Here is a 16,900-nt window from a genome sequence, read left to right as displayed (position 1 = left end):
AAGGAGAAAACAAATCTCTACTGGGCCTCCACATTTGTTAGTTTCTAATTTATATTCTGGATGCACAGGACCTACCACTTCTTTTCAGTATTTTTCTATTAAAAATAAGACTAAATCTGATTTTTAATGATAATTTTTAATTTAGAAAGAATGAACATAATAGCACTGAAAATATCCTAATCTGCTGAGTGAGGAACTATAAGAAAAAAATAAATGAAAAGCTGCCACTGAGCACACAGCAAGTCCTCCCAGGGTATCCCACAGCACTGTTTTGTGTGTTCATCACCCCTCTTATAAATGTGTCCACTATTAACTACCATTAAATATGCTAGACGGCAGTTTGTACTCTGCGTCTTCAACTTGACACTAGCTTCTTAGCAGGTTACATTCCTAAAGGGTTATGTATCTGTCCTCACAAGCCTTCACTACGCCACAAGTAAGCAGTAGCGAAATGAAAGTCCCAAAGAATGGCTGTTCACATCCATGAAGCTTAGTTACGTAAAACTGTCTACACTTGGATTTGAAGCTATAAATGAGGAAAACTCAAAGTAAAACCTAAGCTAAAAAGTAATAATGACTCAAAATCTCAGCATGCTAACTATATTCCACTGATGTTCCTTCCCAGATGAAAGTTTATGATCAAGAACACACAGTTTTGAGGCACATTTCTTAAATTAATGGCATTTGGCTTCAAAGAAACAAAACCAAAACAAACAAGGCCTAGCAGTAAATATGGGAAATTTGTAGTCATTTCTTTCTTTGGCATATTCTAGAAAAAGCCACATGACTACATATAATGGGATTTATATGTAATGCTACATAACATAAACATGCGATAAAAATAAATTACTCTATATAAAGGAAAGCATTGTCTTCTCCCTCCATGTGCGCTTCACTATTACAAATAATTTACTTATTCAATTAAACAGTGTATAAAATAGTGCTCCAATTCTAAGGCCGATGTTCACAGAAGCTCAGTATTTGGGGGCCCCTAGATCATTTTCTTTATAAATCACAACTGACACACATAAAAAAGAGACCTCAAAAAAACTTTAACTACAGACTTAAAATTCAAATCAACATCCCCAAAACATTCTGCTACTCCAGGGCACATTTTGATATTACCGATGATTAAATGGCCAAAAGAAATATTCAGAAAGCTAACCAACTTTTCACAAAGTATGCAAACACTAAGGTTAAAACTGGTTAATCCCCATGCCACAGAGCCATTTACAAATGGATATTTTGCGCATCAAATGTACAAATACGAAATTACTAGTCACACACATGTGTGCTCAGTTGTGTCAGACTCTTTGTGACACCATGGACTGTAACCCGCCAGGGTCCTCTGTCCATGGGATTTTCCAGGCAAGAATACTGCAGTGGGCTGCCATTTCCTACTCCAGGGGATTTTCTCGAGCCAGGGATTGAACCCATGTCTCCCGCATCTCCTGCATTGGCAGGTGGATTCGTTGCCACTGAGCCACCAGGGAAGCAGTCACATATGTAGTGTAATGAAGGAGCAAATGCCCAGGAGTCTATGTTACTACTATTGCTAACTACTGTACTATTGCTAACTACTTGGGGCAAACCCCTCTGCTTTTCTAGGAACTGTACAGAAAAAGGAGAGGCTAACATCATCAACTAAGTTTCTAAGAATTTGCTTCTAAGGCTTCTGAATAATCCAGTAAGCAGCCAAGTACACTCTCCTGATACATGGTAGGTTCAGAACTGACAAATATTAAAGGACCAATGTGCTAAGTTGCTTCAGTCACGTCTGACTCTTTGCAACCCTATCGACTGTAGCCTGCCAGGCTCCTCTGTCCGTGTGATTCTCCAGCCAAGAATACTGGAATGGGTTGCCATTTTGTTCTCCAAGAGATCTTCCCAACCCAGGGACTGAACGTGCGTCTCTTTTGTTTTCTGCATTGGCAGATGGGTTCTTTACCACTAGTGCAATCTGGGAAGCCCTTAAAGGATTGAGAGAATGCAATAATCTTGCTTAGGAAAACAAATGTGTTTAGCCTGAAAGTTTCTCTCTCAAAGATCTCACAGAAGACACACATATTAATCATTAATACATGCAAACTAATAATACAGACTAAAGAATTTCCCAAATAAACAGTTTTAAACCCTTGTAGAAATGCTTCCTCTTCTCTCCAAATTTGCCCTTAAAACTATCATATTAAAATAATCTAGCAGAACTAACTTCAAATGGAGAAATTTTTGAGACATTCTGCATTACAAATAACCTTTATATTTGAAAAAATATAAAATATATATACAAAGAAAACTTTACTTTGCATGCCTTTATATTCTTCTTTGTTTATAATAGCTAAAAATCCATTTTTCAATTATTCTAATTACAAAAATTATCTGAAAATCATTTACTTTTACAAATGTAAAAGTTTCATTTACTTTTACAGCTAAATGTGCATGGATCTTTCTTTCCCCACTTGCACTTTTTGATATTCACTAGTTCAAAATGTTTATACAAATAAGCCAAAATCTTTGTTTCAACCTTAAGCCATCCTCAGAAAATACGTAAGCATTCTTCAGTACTTTCTTCTGGTGTTTTTATGATTCAAACTTTTATAATTCCCTCAAATTAGAAGGTTGCATCTACCCCTGAGGGAAGGAAAGAAAATCATCCTGGCCCCAAACAACTCAGGGGAAAAGCAGGATTACTGAGAAGAGAAAAACACAGAGCCTGTCTAAAACTAACATTGGTCTAGGATGAAAAATAAGTTCTGTTGCCCACCACCACAAGGCTGAATAGTTCCCAGGGCCTCAAGTCTACCACAAGGCAAACAAGCTCCCAGGCACACGTAATAACAGAGAGGAACCACCACTCTACTAAAGAGAGGAACCGAAGAGTACAGAGAACACCTCTCTGACTCTCAGATGTAGCAGTAAGGCTTAAGGATGAAGGTGGAGTAAAACATTGAGTTAAACTTTTCAGCAAATCAACTCTCACCTTAAGGATGAAGTGATGACAAAAGTATTTACAGTTGACAATACACTGAAGGTAACCAAAGCAACAAAAAAACCCCATAAATCATCAACTTCAGACAAGACTGATTCAACTCCCCATACTAACAATGTAACAGAACAAGAGTCTTGCCTACTTCTTGGCATAAATACTATATACTTCAGTCTCTATCATCATGCAAATGATAGCCGGCATTTGTTCAAAAAGTGTAGGCCTAGCCATGGGGGTGGTTTCCTTGGTCACCAAGGTAATGCATGCATGCTGGGTTATCATTACCTTTTTTATAATTTATACAAATCCATCCATCCAAGTTCTTTCATTTGTACTATTCCTTTAAATAAAGTAATTTCTTACCCTCCTTCGAAAAAAATTCCACATTACACAAAATCTGAAGAGCAAGCAAATCATGTAAGTCATATGTTGGAACTATCAGCCAAGTAATTAAAAATAATTATGAATAATGACAAAGGCTCAAATGGAGCAGAAAAACAATATGCATAATAGATGGCAAGTCAGAGACAGAAAGTACAAGAGTTGAACAGAAATGCTAAGAGTCAAACTGAAATGCTCAAAACAAGAACTGCACTAAAAATAATTTTAAAGTCTTTGGTAGGTTCAGACTTAACAGAGCTGAGAAAAGAATCAATAACCTTGAAGATGGGTCACAAGAAATTACCAATGTTAAAACTAACCAGGAATTAAAAAAAAAGAGTGGGAGAAAAAAATCTACACAAATAGGAGGGAAAGTTTCAAATTCATTTTATGAACATAAGGTCCTGCAAACCAAAATCTGACAAAGAAATTACAAGAAAAGAAAACTCACTATCCCTCATATATGCAAAAATCCTCAACAAAATATTAGCTAATCAAATTCAGTAACTAATAAAAAGGATAACACACCACAACCAGAGATAAATACAGGTTTATCCCAAGAATGCAACTTGACTCAGCATTAGAAGATCAATCAGCATAATTCACCAGTCAACAGACTAAAGAAGAAAAATATGATAGCATCAACAAATGCAAAAAACATGCATTTGAGAAAACCCAACTCTCCTTCCTGAAAAACTTCTCAGCCAATCAGAGGTAGAAGGGTACTTACACAACCTGATAAAATGCATCTACTATAAAATTATTGCTAACATCATATTTAAGAGTAAAAGACTACCTGGTTTCTTCCAAAGAGTCAGAAAAAGGAAAGGAAATCTGCTGTCACCACTCCTATTTAATACAACATACTTAAAGACCTAGAAAGTACAATAAGACAAGAAAAAAAGAAATAAAAGGCATACAGATTGAAAGGGAAGAAATAAGACTGCCTCTGTTTGCAAATGGCATGATTGTCTACCAGTACTATTTAGAATAACACCTAAAAAGATTAAAACGCATATAAATGTAATAAAATAGGTACAACCTCTTCATGCTGAAAACTACAAAGTACTGATGAATGAAAGAAGACCTCAATAAGTGAAATGATATACCATGCACATTTATTAGAAGACTCAATTCTCCCCAAGTTGATCTGTAAATTCAAAGTAATCACAATGAAAATATCACCAAGTATTTTGATTTTGAGAATCAATGAGTTGATAGTAAAATCAATAAGGTAAGGAATTAGAACCACCAAAGCAATTTTTTTTTCGAAACAGTTTTGAAAGGAAAAAATAAGATTCAAAGTATCTTACCTCAGGACTATTCTATAAAACTCCATTAATAAACTCAGCATGACATGAGCAAAAGAGTAAACAAATTAACTGAACAAAATGGAGAGTCCAAAAACAGACTCATATGTACATAGTTAATTGGTTGTCAAAGGTAAAAAAGTAGTTTGGAGAAAGGACAATCCCTTTAACAAACAGGGTTAGAATAATTAGACGTTCATACTAAAAAAAAAAAAAGTTCATCCATCACACCATATATTAAAATTAATAAAATTAATTCAAAATTAACTATAAACCTAAAATATCTGAAAAGCTAAAAATCTTTAAGAAAAAAACAATTTTCACACTGATTTAGGCTAAGATTTCTTAAAATCCATAAGATTCAAAATTAAACATTAGTGAAATAAAAAATTCCTAAGGTCATAGACTAGGGGAAATTATCTACAAGCCACACATCTGATAAATGATTGGTATCCAGAAAATTTAGAGAACTCTCAAAATTTAATTAAAAAACAAAACTTACTGAGCAAAAAATTTGAAGAGACACTTTATCAAGTAAGATATACAAATAATAATAATACAAATAATAATAATACAACTGGCAAATAAGTACATGAAGACACCCAATATCACTAGTTTTAGGGAAATGTAAATAAAAACTATAATGACACACTATTACACATCTATTAAGATGGTTAAAATTAAAAGAAAATGAAAACTGACAATACCAAATATTGAGGAAGATGAGGAGCAATTAGAACTTTCATCCAATAGTAGCTGGGAGGAATAATGTCCTTTCTCCATTGAACTACTTTTTTACCTTTGACAACCAATTAACTCGACCCCAAGGAGATCAAAGTCACCTACCTGAGGTGCACCGGTGGGGAAGTCAGTGCCACGTCTGCCCTGGCCCCCAAGATGGGCCCCCTGGGTCTGTCTCTAAAAAAGGTCGGTGATGACACCACCAAGGCAACTGGTGATTGGAAGGGTCTGAGGATTACAGTGAAACTGACCGTTCAGAACAGACAGGCCTAGACTTAGGGGTTACCTTCTGCCTCTGCCCTGATCATCAAAGCCCTCAGGGAACCACCAAGAGACAGAAAGAAGCAGAAAAACATTAAGCACAGTGGAAACATCACTTTTGATGAGATTCTCAACACTGCCTGGCAGATGCGGCATGGGTCTCTAGCTAGAGAACTTTCTGGAACCATTAAAGAGATCCTGGGGACCTCCCAGTCTGTAGGCTGCAATGCTGATGGCCGCCACCCTCATGACATCATAGACGACATCAACAGTGGTGCGGTGAAGTGCCTAGTTAGGTAAGAATGGCAAAGGAAACCGAAAAATAAAGGATTATTTGATAACCAAAAGAAAAAACAAAGAAGACTCTGCACATGGACATCACCAGATGGTCAATACTGAAATCAGACTGATTATATTCTTTACAGCCAAAGATGGAGAAGCTCTATACAGTCAGTAAAAACAAGACCAGGAGCTGACTGTGGCTCAGATCATGAACTCCTACTGCCAAATTCAGACTTAAATTGAAGAAAGTAGGGAAAGCCACTAGACCACTCAAGTATGACCTAAATCAAATCCCTTACGACTATACTGAGGAAGTGACAAAGAGATTCAAGGGATCAGATCTGATAGACTGCCTGAAAAACTATGGACAGAGGTTCGTGACACTGTACAAGAGGCAGTGATCAAGAAAAAGAAATGCAAAAAAGCAAAACGGTTGTCTGAGGAGGCCTTACAAACAGCTATGAAAAGAACAGAGTGAGTGAAGTGAAAGTCTCTCAGTCATGTCTGACTCTTTACAACCCTGTAGACTACACAGTCCATGTAATTCTCCAGGCCAGAATACTGGAGTGGGTAGCCTTTCCCTTCTCCAGGGGATCGTCCCAGCCCAGGGATCGAACCCAGGTCTCCACTATTGCAGGCGGATTCTTTACCAGCTGAGCTATCAGGGAAGCAGGGAAAGGCAAAGGACAAAAGGAAAGATATGCCCATTTGAATGCAGAGTTCCAAAGAATAGAAAGGAGAGCTAAGAAAGCCTTCCTCAATGATCAGTGCAAAGAAATAGAGGAAAACAATAGAATGGGAAAGACTAGCAATCTCTTAAAGAAAAATAGATACCAAGGGAACATTTCATGCAAAGCTGGGCACAATAAAGAACAGAAATGGTATGGATCTAACAGAAGCAGAAAATATTAAGAAGAGGTGGCAAGAATACACAGAAGAACTGTACAAAAAAGATCTTCATGATCCAGATAATAATGATGGTGTGACCACTCACATAGAGTCAGACATCCTGGAATGTGAAATCAAGTGCGCTTTAGGAAGCATCAGTACAAACAAAGCTAGTGGAGATGATGGAAATCCAGCTGAGCTATTTCAAATCCTGAAAGATGATGCTGTGAAAGTGCTGCACTCAATATGCCAGCAAATTTGGAAAACTCAGCAGTGACCACAGGACTGGAAAAGGTCAGTTTTCATTCCAATCCCAAAGAAAGGCAATGCCAAAGAATGCTCAAATGATGGCACAGTTTCACTCATATCACAGGCTAGGAAAGTAATGCTCAAAATTCTCCAAGCCAGGCTTCAACAGTAGGTGAACCGTGAACTTCCAGATGTTCACACTGGATTTAGAAAAGGTCGAAGAATCAAAGATCAAACTGCCAACATCCTTTGGATCATCGAAAAAGCAAGAGAGTTTCAGAAAAACATCTGCTTCTGCTTTATTGACTACGCCAAAACCTTTGACTCTGTGGATTACAACAAACCATGGAAAATTCTTCAAGAGATGGGAATACCAGACCACCTGACCTGCCTCCTGAGAAATCTATACGCAGGTCAAGAAACAACAGTCAGGAGTAGACATGGAACAGTCTGGTTCTAAATCAGGAAAGGAGTACATCAAGGCTATATATTGTCACCCTGCTTATTTAACTTATATGCAGAGTACATCATGAGAAATGCTGGACTGGATGAAGCACAAGCTGGAATCAAGGTTGCTGGGAGAGATATGAATAATCTCAGATATGCAGATGACACCACTGTTATGGCAGAAAGCAAAGAAGAACTACAAAGCCTCTTGATGAAAGTGAAAAAGGAGAGTGAAAAAAAGCTGGCTTAACCTCAACATTCAGAAAATTAAGATCATGGCATCTGGTCCCATCACTTCATGGCAAATAGATGGGGAAACAGTGGAAATAGTGACAGACTATTTTTGGGGGCTCCAAAATCACTGCAGATGGTGACTGCAGCCATGAAATTAAAAGACACTTGGTCCTTGGAAGAAAAGTTATGACCAACCTACGTAGACAGAATATTAAAAAGCAGAGACATTACTTTGCCAACAAAGGTCCGTCTCGTGAAAGCTATGTTTTTTCCAGTGGTCATGTATGAATATTAGAGTTGGACTATAAAGAAAGCTGAGTGCTGAAGAATTGATGCTTTTGAACTGTGGTGTTGGAGAAGACTCTTGAGAGTCCCTTGGACTGCAAGGAAATCCAACCAGTCCATCCTAAAGGAAATCAGTCCTGAATATTCATTGGAAGGACTGATGCTAAAGCTGAAACGCCAATACGCCAAAATGGCCACCTGATGAGAACTGACTCACTGGAAAAGACCCTGATGCTGGGCAAGATTGAAGCGGGAGGAGAAGGGGATGACAGAGGATGAGATGGTTCGATGGTATCACCTACTCAATGGAGATGAGTTTGAGTAAACTCTGGGAGTCGGTGATGGACAGGGAGGCCTGGCGTGCTGTAGTCCATGGGGTCGCAAAGAGTTGGATGTGACCGAGCAACTGATCTGAACTGAACTGAGAGTTATAAAACTCAAACAAGACATTTAACTCAGGGTCATAGTTTAATACAGCAAACGGATACAAATTAAAATCATTAAAGCCAAGAGGGGCATAAGGCAGAGTCCAAGCTTTCAGCTGTCCCCACCCAGTGGAGTTGGGTTCACAGCGCTTATTTCTCCCAAGAGCTTATAATAATATGTATGAATACAAGCAATCAGGTAAGTTCACCTGAGGTTCAATGTCTAGCATTTTTATCTGAGGTCTGACACATAGGTAGGGCTAACTATCTGCACGGCTAACTTTAGTCTCCAGCTCCTCTACAGGTCAAGCTGATACCACACACAGCCACACTGTCAGGATAAGCAACCTACGGTGGTCAAAGGCCCCCCAGTAAACAAAGACACCCTTATTAAGCGGACATTCCAGGGCTTAAAGGTTACCTCCCAGGAGCTGGCCAAGGTCAACCCCTAGGCAGCTTTGGGTACAAGTGAGCTATTTTTACTCAAAATACTTCTGACATCAAATCTGTAAGTTTTTTTCCTCACACCAACTAATTCTCCAACTCCCCAGAGACCAATTAGGTGTCCTAGAATTCATTTCAGTTCTGACATTAACTACTCAAGTCAGCATTAGACTCCCCCAGGCTTTGCGGCTCAGTCTCCCAAGACAGCCCTCACTTCAAATGCCAGTTCCAAGTTTTGGGTCCCCAGGTTACCCATATTTCTGTTCAGCTTGGCTACAAGGTCAAGGGGGCTCCCATAAACTCTACCCCCATTCAGGTGCATTAAATTGTTAGAAGGGGCCACAAAATTGCAGAGAAAACAATACTTACTTACCAGTTTATTATAAAGGATACAAGCAATTAGTCAGGTAAAAAGGCACAGAGGACAAGGTCCAGCGGGTCCTGAGCACAGGAGCTTCCGTCCCCACAGTCTGAGTCTGCCGCCCTATTAGCAAGTGAACAGGTTTCTCAAATCTGATGCCTTCTGAACCGCACAGTTTAAAGGTCTTTATGTAGGCTCTACTATTAACTAGTAGAAGTGATTAATGAAATCATGGGCCACTCATAACTGAACTCAAACTCCAAACCCTCTCCCCATCCTTGGAGGTCCAGGGATGAAGTCAAAGTTCTAACCTCTAATCACATTGTTGGTTACTCTGACAACCAGCCCCCAACCTGAAGCTATCAGGGGCCCAAGAGTGCATAAAGTCAGGCATGGTTAAAAAAAGCGTATTATGAATATGTTCATTTCAGGAGTTTTTAGGAATTCTAGACCAGGAACCAGGGACAAAGACAAAACATGTATTTTTATTATGCCTCAGGAATGCTATTCCTTTACTATACAACCCCAGATGCATTATACTTATGGAAAACAACCAAACCCAAAAGGCTCTGAAGTATAGGAGTCCATTTATACAACATTCTTGAAAATGCAAAACTACAGGGACAGGAAACAGACCAGTAATTGTCAAGGTCTAGGATGTGGGGGGAAGGCTGGTCTTATTAATGGCACAAGATAACATTTTTCATCTTTATTGTGATGGTGGTTACACATATACAAGTGCTTACCAAAATTCCTAGAACTATACACAGAGAACAATGATTTTTCACTGTTTGTGAATTGTACCTTGATTAACCTGAGACAATCAGTACTACAGTCACCTAAGACAATTCCATTCTTTAAAAGTGGGAGATAATAAATATTATGTAAATAATAAATATTTTTCCTAAATGGAAAGCAAGAGAAAATTATTTCTCTGCTCTATAAGTTCCTTATAAAATTAATGTCTGCACACAGCCAAAGGGAAACATGTTGACTCATTGGCTGGCAGGATTATGGGTGACTATACTGTTGTGCTTCAAGCTCTATTCATATTGTCTGCGTAATAGTAAATAAGCTTCTTAAATTTTTTATTGTAGGTGACAGTGTAATACTGGTAGGCAAAATTCTACTATGACCCTCAATGACTCATGTTCGTGTACAATCATCTCTCCCCTGAGTGTGGGTAGAACTCGCAACTTATTTTTAACCAATGAAATATAGCAAAGGTGACGGAATATCACTCCCACAATTATGTTGTTGTAAATGGCAAAGGTGAAAATACTTTGCAGATGTAATTAAGGTCCCTAATTGGTGGCTTTAATCAAAAGAGAGATTTTTCCCAGGTTGGCCTACCTGATAAGGTAAGCCCTTTAAAAGAGGGTCCAGACCTGTGTTCTACAGGTGGAAGGAAATGAATTCAGCCAATGAACACGTGGACTTGGAAGAACATCCAGAGCCTCAATGATATCTTAGCCCAAGTCAACCCTTCTGATTTGCAGCCTCGTCAGTCCCTGAGCAGAGAACTCGGCTTAAACTTTATCCAGACTCCTGATCATGGAAACTGGTGATAATGTATCTGTCATTTTAAGCAGCTGTGGCAATTTATTATACAGCAATAGAAAAGTGGGCTTCTCTGGAGACCCAGGTTCAATCCCTGGGTCTGGAAGATCCCCTGGAGAAGGGAATAGCTACCCACACCAGTTTTCTTGCCTGGAGAATTCCATGGACAGAGTCCAAAAGGCTACAGTCCATGGAATTAAGAGAGTTAGACACTACTGAGCAAGCAACACACACTAACAGAAAAGCAATCCAGTAATTAAAATTCTTTTCTGAAGAATCTTGGCTTTAACCATGGCTCATCTTGAACTAGAGGAAATGTCCTATTCTTGTTAAGCATCAATTTTCACAAAAGAATGTGAACCTTAACACAAGCTTCACTGCACAATGGTTCAGATTTAATCCATAACACAGAGGATCTATATTTCAGTGAGTTGTCAGCAAATAAAATCTCAATTCACTGCTGCTCAATACTTGGGGAAGCTTTCACACAAAACAGCGTTTTTATGGAGAACTACCTGCAGATGCTTCATATAATCCATTAGTTACTCTAAAACTTGGGAGATGGGGGTTATTATCAAAATCTCTAAGGAAATAGATGACTATGGTATTTTAAACATTTAAGACATTTTGACATTTTAAGAAATACTTATTTTGGAAACAAACCATAGAAAACAGAATTCAGTCAAATTCTTTTGGCCAACAGTAACAGCTATAAGGAAATTTCTCTTTTATCTGTTATACTAACCAATCTGCAACAGAAGGTTAGAGGAAGAAGTCATTACAGAAATGGAGGGGAGGAAGGATCAAGATGGGAAGATCTCTAATGAATTCTACTGGGGAGTGAGGTTCTTAGAATTTATCATATTGGCTCCCCATAAAGCTGATTTCACTGGAATTAATCATGGATGGGATTCCACTGGCCATTTTGTGGAATGCTATAAAAAACTGATTTCATTTCTTGAAGTGATGTGGTTTAAAATGCTTTTCACACTACATTACATAGTGTCCTCAAGAACACTGTCAAGGAAAAATTTGTGTTCTTAATAAATATTAGGAAGAGTTGTGCTTTTTCCCAGCAGTTGCTTTGTTTTTACTGTATGGTGGCGGTGGTTTGGTCACTAAGTCGTGTCTGACTCCTTATGACCTCATGGACAGTAGCCTGCCAGGCTGCCTTGTCCGTGGGAATTCCCAGGCAAGAATACTGGAGTGGGCTACCATTTCCTTTTCCAGGAGATCTTCCTGACCGAGGGATTGAACCTGAGTCTCCTACACTGCAGGCAGATTCTTTACCAACTGAGCCACCAGGGAAGCCCTTTTTACTGTATGGTGGTGGTGGTTTAGTTGCTAAGTCGTATCAGATTCTTGCGACCCCATGGACTGTAGCCTACCAGGCTCCTCTGTCCATGGGATTCTCCAGACAAGAATACTGGAGTGGGTTGCAATTTCCTTCTCTAAGAGGTGCTATTAATTATGTTACTGACCTAGTTTTCTATGTTGGCTGCTAGAAATCTTTATGCTACACAAATTTTAGGTTAATTCTTTTCAACCTTTGGTTCTGAAAATTTCCAGACATAGAAGTAAGGAGATAACTGTAGAATGAATGGTCATGCAAGTTAACAATACTGCATATCTCTTTCCTCCCATTTCTTTTTCTTTGGGGGTGGAGGGGCTTGGAGGACTTTAGAGCAAATCGCAGATACCGTATCTTTTCACTTATACATAGTAAAGAATATATCACCATCAGTTAAAGACTTTTCTTTAAAGTCTGACACTATATTTCCATTAACTCATCTGACAAAATTAGCAATAATTTCTCAGTATTATCTAATACATAGTTCAGGTTCAAATTTCAATCCTCTTTCAAGTGGAACTTTTGCTAACTACTTGTTTGTCTAAACCAGGAAAGAAACAAGAACCACACACTGTAACTGACTGATACATTTCTTCAAATCTCATTTAATCTGTAACAAGACATTTGTCCTGTAGAATTTCTCATATTCTAAACTTAGGTGACTATTTCCTTATGGCATTAAAGTATTCCTCCATTTCCCCACGGAGCAGGCAATGGCGCCCCACTCCAGTACTCTTGCCTGGAAAATCCCATGGATGGAGGAGCCTGGTGGGCTGCAGTCCATGGGGTCGCAAAGAATCAGACACGACTGAGCGACTTCACTTTCACTTTTCACTTTCATGCATTGGAGGAGGAAATGGCAACCCACTCCAATGTTCTTGCCTCTAGTGTTCTTCAGGACGGGGAAGCCTGGTGGGCTGCCATCTATGGGGTAACACAGAGTCGGACACGACTGAAGCGACTTAGCAGCAGCAGCAGCCATTTCCCCATATTTCTTGTAAACTGTGGTGATATCTAGAGACATGATTCATTTTCAAATATTTGGCAAGAACACTATAGGTGATACATGCACTTGCCTAATATATCACATTAGCACACACATAAAATCTGGTTGTCCCACCTATAAAGTGATATTCAAATTGATTATTATATTCAAGTGTTGCCAGCCTCATTTACCCAGTGACCATTCTCCATTATTTATTTAGGGGTTGTCCAAAGGTGATATGCTAATACTATCATTTTATTCCATTTGCATTTATTATCTGGAATTCTAATAAGGAGTTTCCTTAAATAACTATGTGGTTACCATGAAACTCAGTTTACACAGGAAAAACAATATAAATTCTTGATTCTTTCCATTAACAATTTCTCAGAAAATGAACTGGTGATCTAGCACCTTCCAAAGCTATGATATCTATTTTTATTATCAATTTCTTTTTGTCTTTCTCACTAACTTCTAAGTTGTGTTATCTTGCTCAATTCTATAGAAATAAACATAGTGCTAGTACATTCAGAATTCTGTGGACCCACTCCTGAATGCTAACAGTTTCCTGAAGTACTGTGAACTATTAACACTGAAAAAATGTACGGAGTAATTTTAACAAAAACAAGGCCACTTTCACAAACTGACGATTTGAACAATGACAGCAGTGCAGGGAACAACAAGAAAACCGAAGTAAAACTTTGCAAGAAAGGTGCCTTAGAATTTTTTTAAAATTCAGAACGACATTCCTCCTCACTCCCCTAAAGACTTCTTCAGAACTTTCTGCCTATCTTTGGTATAAAGCATGGGTATACAGCCACCCCTTTTTCCATAGAGGACTGATTCCAGAACCCCACAGATACCAAACTCCAAAAATACTCAAGTCAAATCCCTCATAGAAAGTGTCATCATATTTGAATATAACCTATATGCATCCTCGAATATACTTTAAGTCATGTCTAGATTACTTATAACGCCTAATACAATGCAAATGCTATAAAAACAATTGCCACTGAAGCATATTCAAATTTTGCTTTGGGGAACTTTCTGGAATTTTTTTTTCCTGAGTATTTTTGATCCTAGGTTGGTTGAATCCATGGATGCAGAACCTGTGGCTACAAAAGGCAGACAGTACATACAGAATCCACATGAATACTCTAGGTATACTGTAGATTGAAGAATTAATTATAAAGGCAACATAATAGTTCAGTTCAGTCGCTCAGTCATGTCCTACTCTCTGCAACCCCATGGACTGTAGCACGCCAGGCTTCCCTATCCATCACAATCTCCCAGAGCTTGCTCAAACTCGTGTCTATCAAGTCAGTGATGCCATCCAACCATCTCATCCTCTGTCATCCCCTTCTCCTCCAGCCCTCAATCTTTCCCAGCATCAGGGTCTTTCTAATCAGTCAATTCTTCATATCAGGTGGCCAAAGTATTGGAGTCTCAGCTTCAGCACCAGTCTTACCAATGAATATTTAGGACTGATCTCCTTTAGGATGGACTGGTTGGATCTCCTCGCAGTCCAAGGGACTGTCAAGAGTCTTCTCCAAGACCACAGTTCAAAAGCATCAATTCTTCGGTGCTCAGCTTTCTTTACGGTCCAACTTTCACATCCATACGTGACAACTGGAAAAACCATAGCTTGACTATACAGACCTTTGTCAGCAAAGAAATGTCTCTGCTTTTTAAAAGGCACTCAAGCAATAGAGAAAGTCATAGGTGAGAAAAGCTGCTTCCCTACAATTACCCTCTGACAGTTAAAAATCATCCTGTGATTCCAAATCACAGGGTATCTATACCTCACGTAACTAAAAAGAAAAGCAGAAATGTACATGATACATGTAATAAGCATAACACGGCAAGTGTTATCAAGCAGTATAATTAACTCCCTCTAGAATGCCAGAGTGAGTGAGTGTTTCTGGAACAGTTTAAAATGCTTCCCAGAGGAATTCTACAATATATACAAAGAACTTATACTGATACTTTCCAAACTCTTTCTAACGATTGAAGAGAGAACACATTCTATGAAGCCACCAAAGGCATTCTAGGAAGCCTCCATCACCTTCAAATGAAAACCAAAGACACTATCAAATAAGAAAATTACAGGCCAATATCTTTGATGAATATAGATGCAAAAATCTTCAACAAAATATTAGCACACCAAATCCAACAACACATAAAAAAGATTAGATACCGTGACCAAGCTGGATTCATTCCAGGGTCACAAGGCTGATTCCACATACACAAATTAATTAATGTGATACACCACATCAACAAAAGAAAAGATAAAAGCCACTTGATCATCACAATAGATGTAGAAAAAGCAGTTGATAAATTCAACATCCATTCATGAGAAAAACTCTTACCAAAGTGGGTGTAGAAGGAACATGTCTCAACATAATAAAAGCTATTTACGACAAACCCACAGTCAACATAATACTCAACAGTAAGAAGCTGAAAGCCTTCCCACCAAAATCTGCAATAAGACAAAGATACCCTCTCACCACTTCTATTCAACAGAGTATTAAGTCCTGTGTGTGTGTGTGTATGCACGCACGCGCTCCAACATGTCTGACTCTCTGTGGCCCCATGGACTGTAGCTTGCCAGGCTCCTCTGTCCATGGAATTTTCCAGGCAAGAGTACTGCAGCAGGTTGCCATTTCCTTCTCCAGAGGATTTTCCCAACCCAGGAATGGAACTTGTGTCTCCTGCACTGGAAGGCGAATTCTTTACCACTGACTCACTTGTGAAGCCAAATAGTATCAGTGGCTTCAAGTAAATATAAAAAATGGAAAGCTTGGGAGAACTTGTCACATTTGAAAACATGAGAGAAATTCAGTGCAGTATGACTGAAGCTCAGAACACTTAATGGCACTGGGGTATTTGGGGACAGAGAGGAAATGAAGTGGTGAGAGCTGAGGGTGGATGTGTTAGCAGGGAACTGAGTCCCTAGGTAGAGAAAGTTGGAATTACTCCTTTCCTTAACTTCTCCATGTCCATTTTTTCTATTACCTTTCTCATCTGTTTTACTATTACTGCTCCTCTTTTCCCCCAAATTTTTCTTTTAATAGTTCAGTCACTTCTTTGAGGGGGGGGTAGGTCAGACCACACAGCATGCGGGATCTTAGTTCCCCCATCAGGGATCAAACCCGTGTCCCTGTCCCCTGCATTTGAAGTGGGAAGTCTTAACCACTGGACCACCAGAAGTTCTACAACTATTTTTAATTAATGACTCTTTCCTCCATTTCACTTAATCTGATTCAAAATAGTTTCATACTGTACTTCAATATTTATATGTAATCTTTTAATATGAGATAATTAGTATTCACTTAACACATTATACAAAGACCTGAAACTTCATTTTTTAATAAGAAGGAATCTGTACCAATACTCTTGACCCTCCCTTTTCTTGTATAGTGACTCTCACATTGTACTCAACTTGGTTGTGGACTGTCTAGTAAGAAAAGGAGAGTCTCCCTTGTTTCCTTTTCTTTTTCTAGGTCTCTGAGGAAGGTGAATATCAATATGTGTGTGTGCTAAGTCACTTCAGTCGTGTCTAACTCTTTGCGGCCCCATGGACTGTAGCCTGCCAGGCTCCCATGTCCATGGGATTCTCCAGGCAAGAATCCTGGAGTGGGTTGCCACGTCCTCCTCCAGGGGGTCTTCCCAACCCAAGCATCTCTTCGCAAACCTACATCTCTTAGATCTCCTAT

At 38.9% G+C, this 16,900-nt stretch overlaps 1 protein-coding gene and 1 pseudogene across 26 annotated transcripts in view; one reads left to right on the top strand and one right to left on the bottom strand.

The window, feature by feature from the left end:
• JMJD1C (jumonji domain containing 1C) overlaps positions 1-16,900 on the bottom strand; it is a 316,832-nt gene that overhangs the window by 276,729 nt on the left and 23,203 nt on the right. For 10 of the 26 annotated variants that reach the window (XM_086382230.1, XM_086382252.1, XM_086382242.1 and 7 more), the window contains exon 2: positions 9,304-9,414. The exons of the other annotated variants lie outside the window; for them this stretch is intronic. The gene's annotated coding sequence lies outside the window, so the exon portion shown is untranslated. The remainder of the gene's footprint in view (positions 1-9,303; positions 9,415-16,900) is intronic. 26 annotated transcript variants of the gene reach the window in all.
• Positions 5,491-5,976, top strand: LOC147343047 (large ribosomal subunit protein uL11 pseudogene; annotated as a pseudogene).

This window comes from Bos grunniens, chromosome 28 (genome assembly GCF_055505025.1).
Source record: "Bos grunniens cultivar Pamir isolate PY7600 chromosome 28, Bosgru_T2T1.0, whole genome shotgun sequence".
Classification (NCBI taxonomy): Eukaryota; Metazoa; Chordata; class Mammalia; order Artiodactyla; family Bovidae; genus Bos; species Bos grunniens.
Note: the sequence above shows the minus strand (reverse complement) of the source record. Positions and strands in the feature narration are given on the sequence as shown.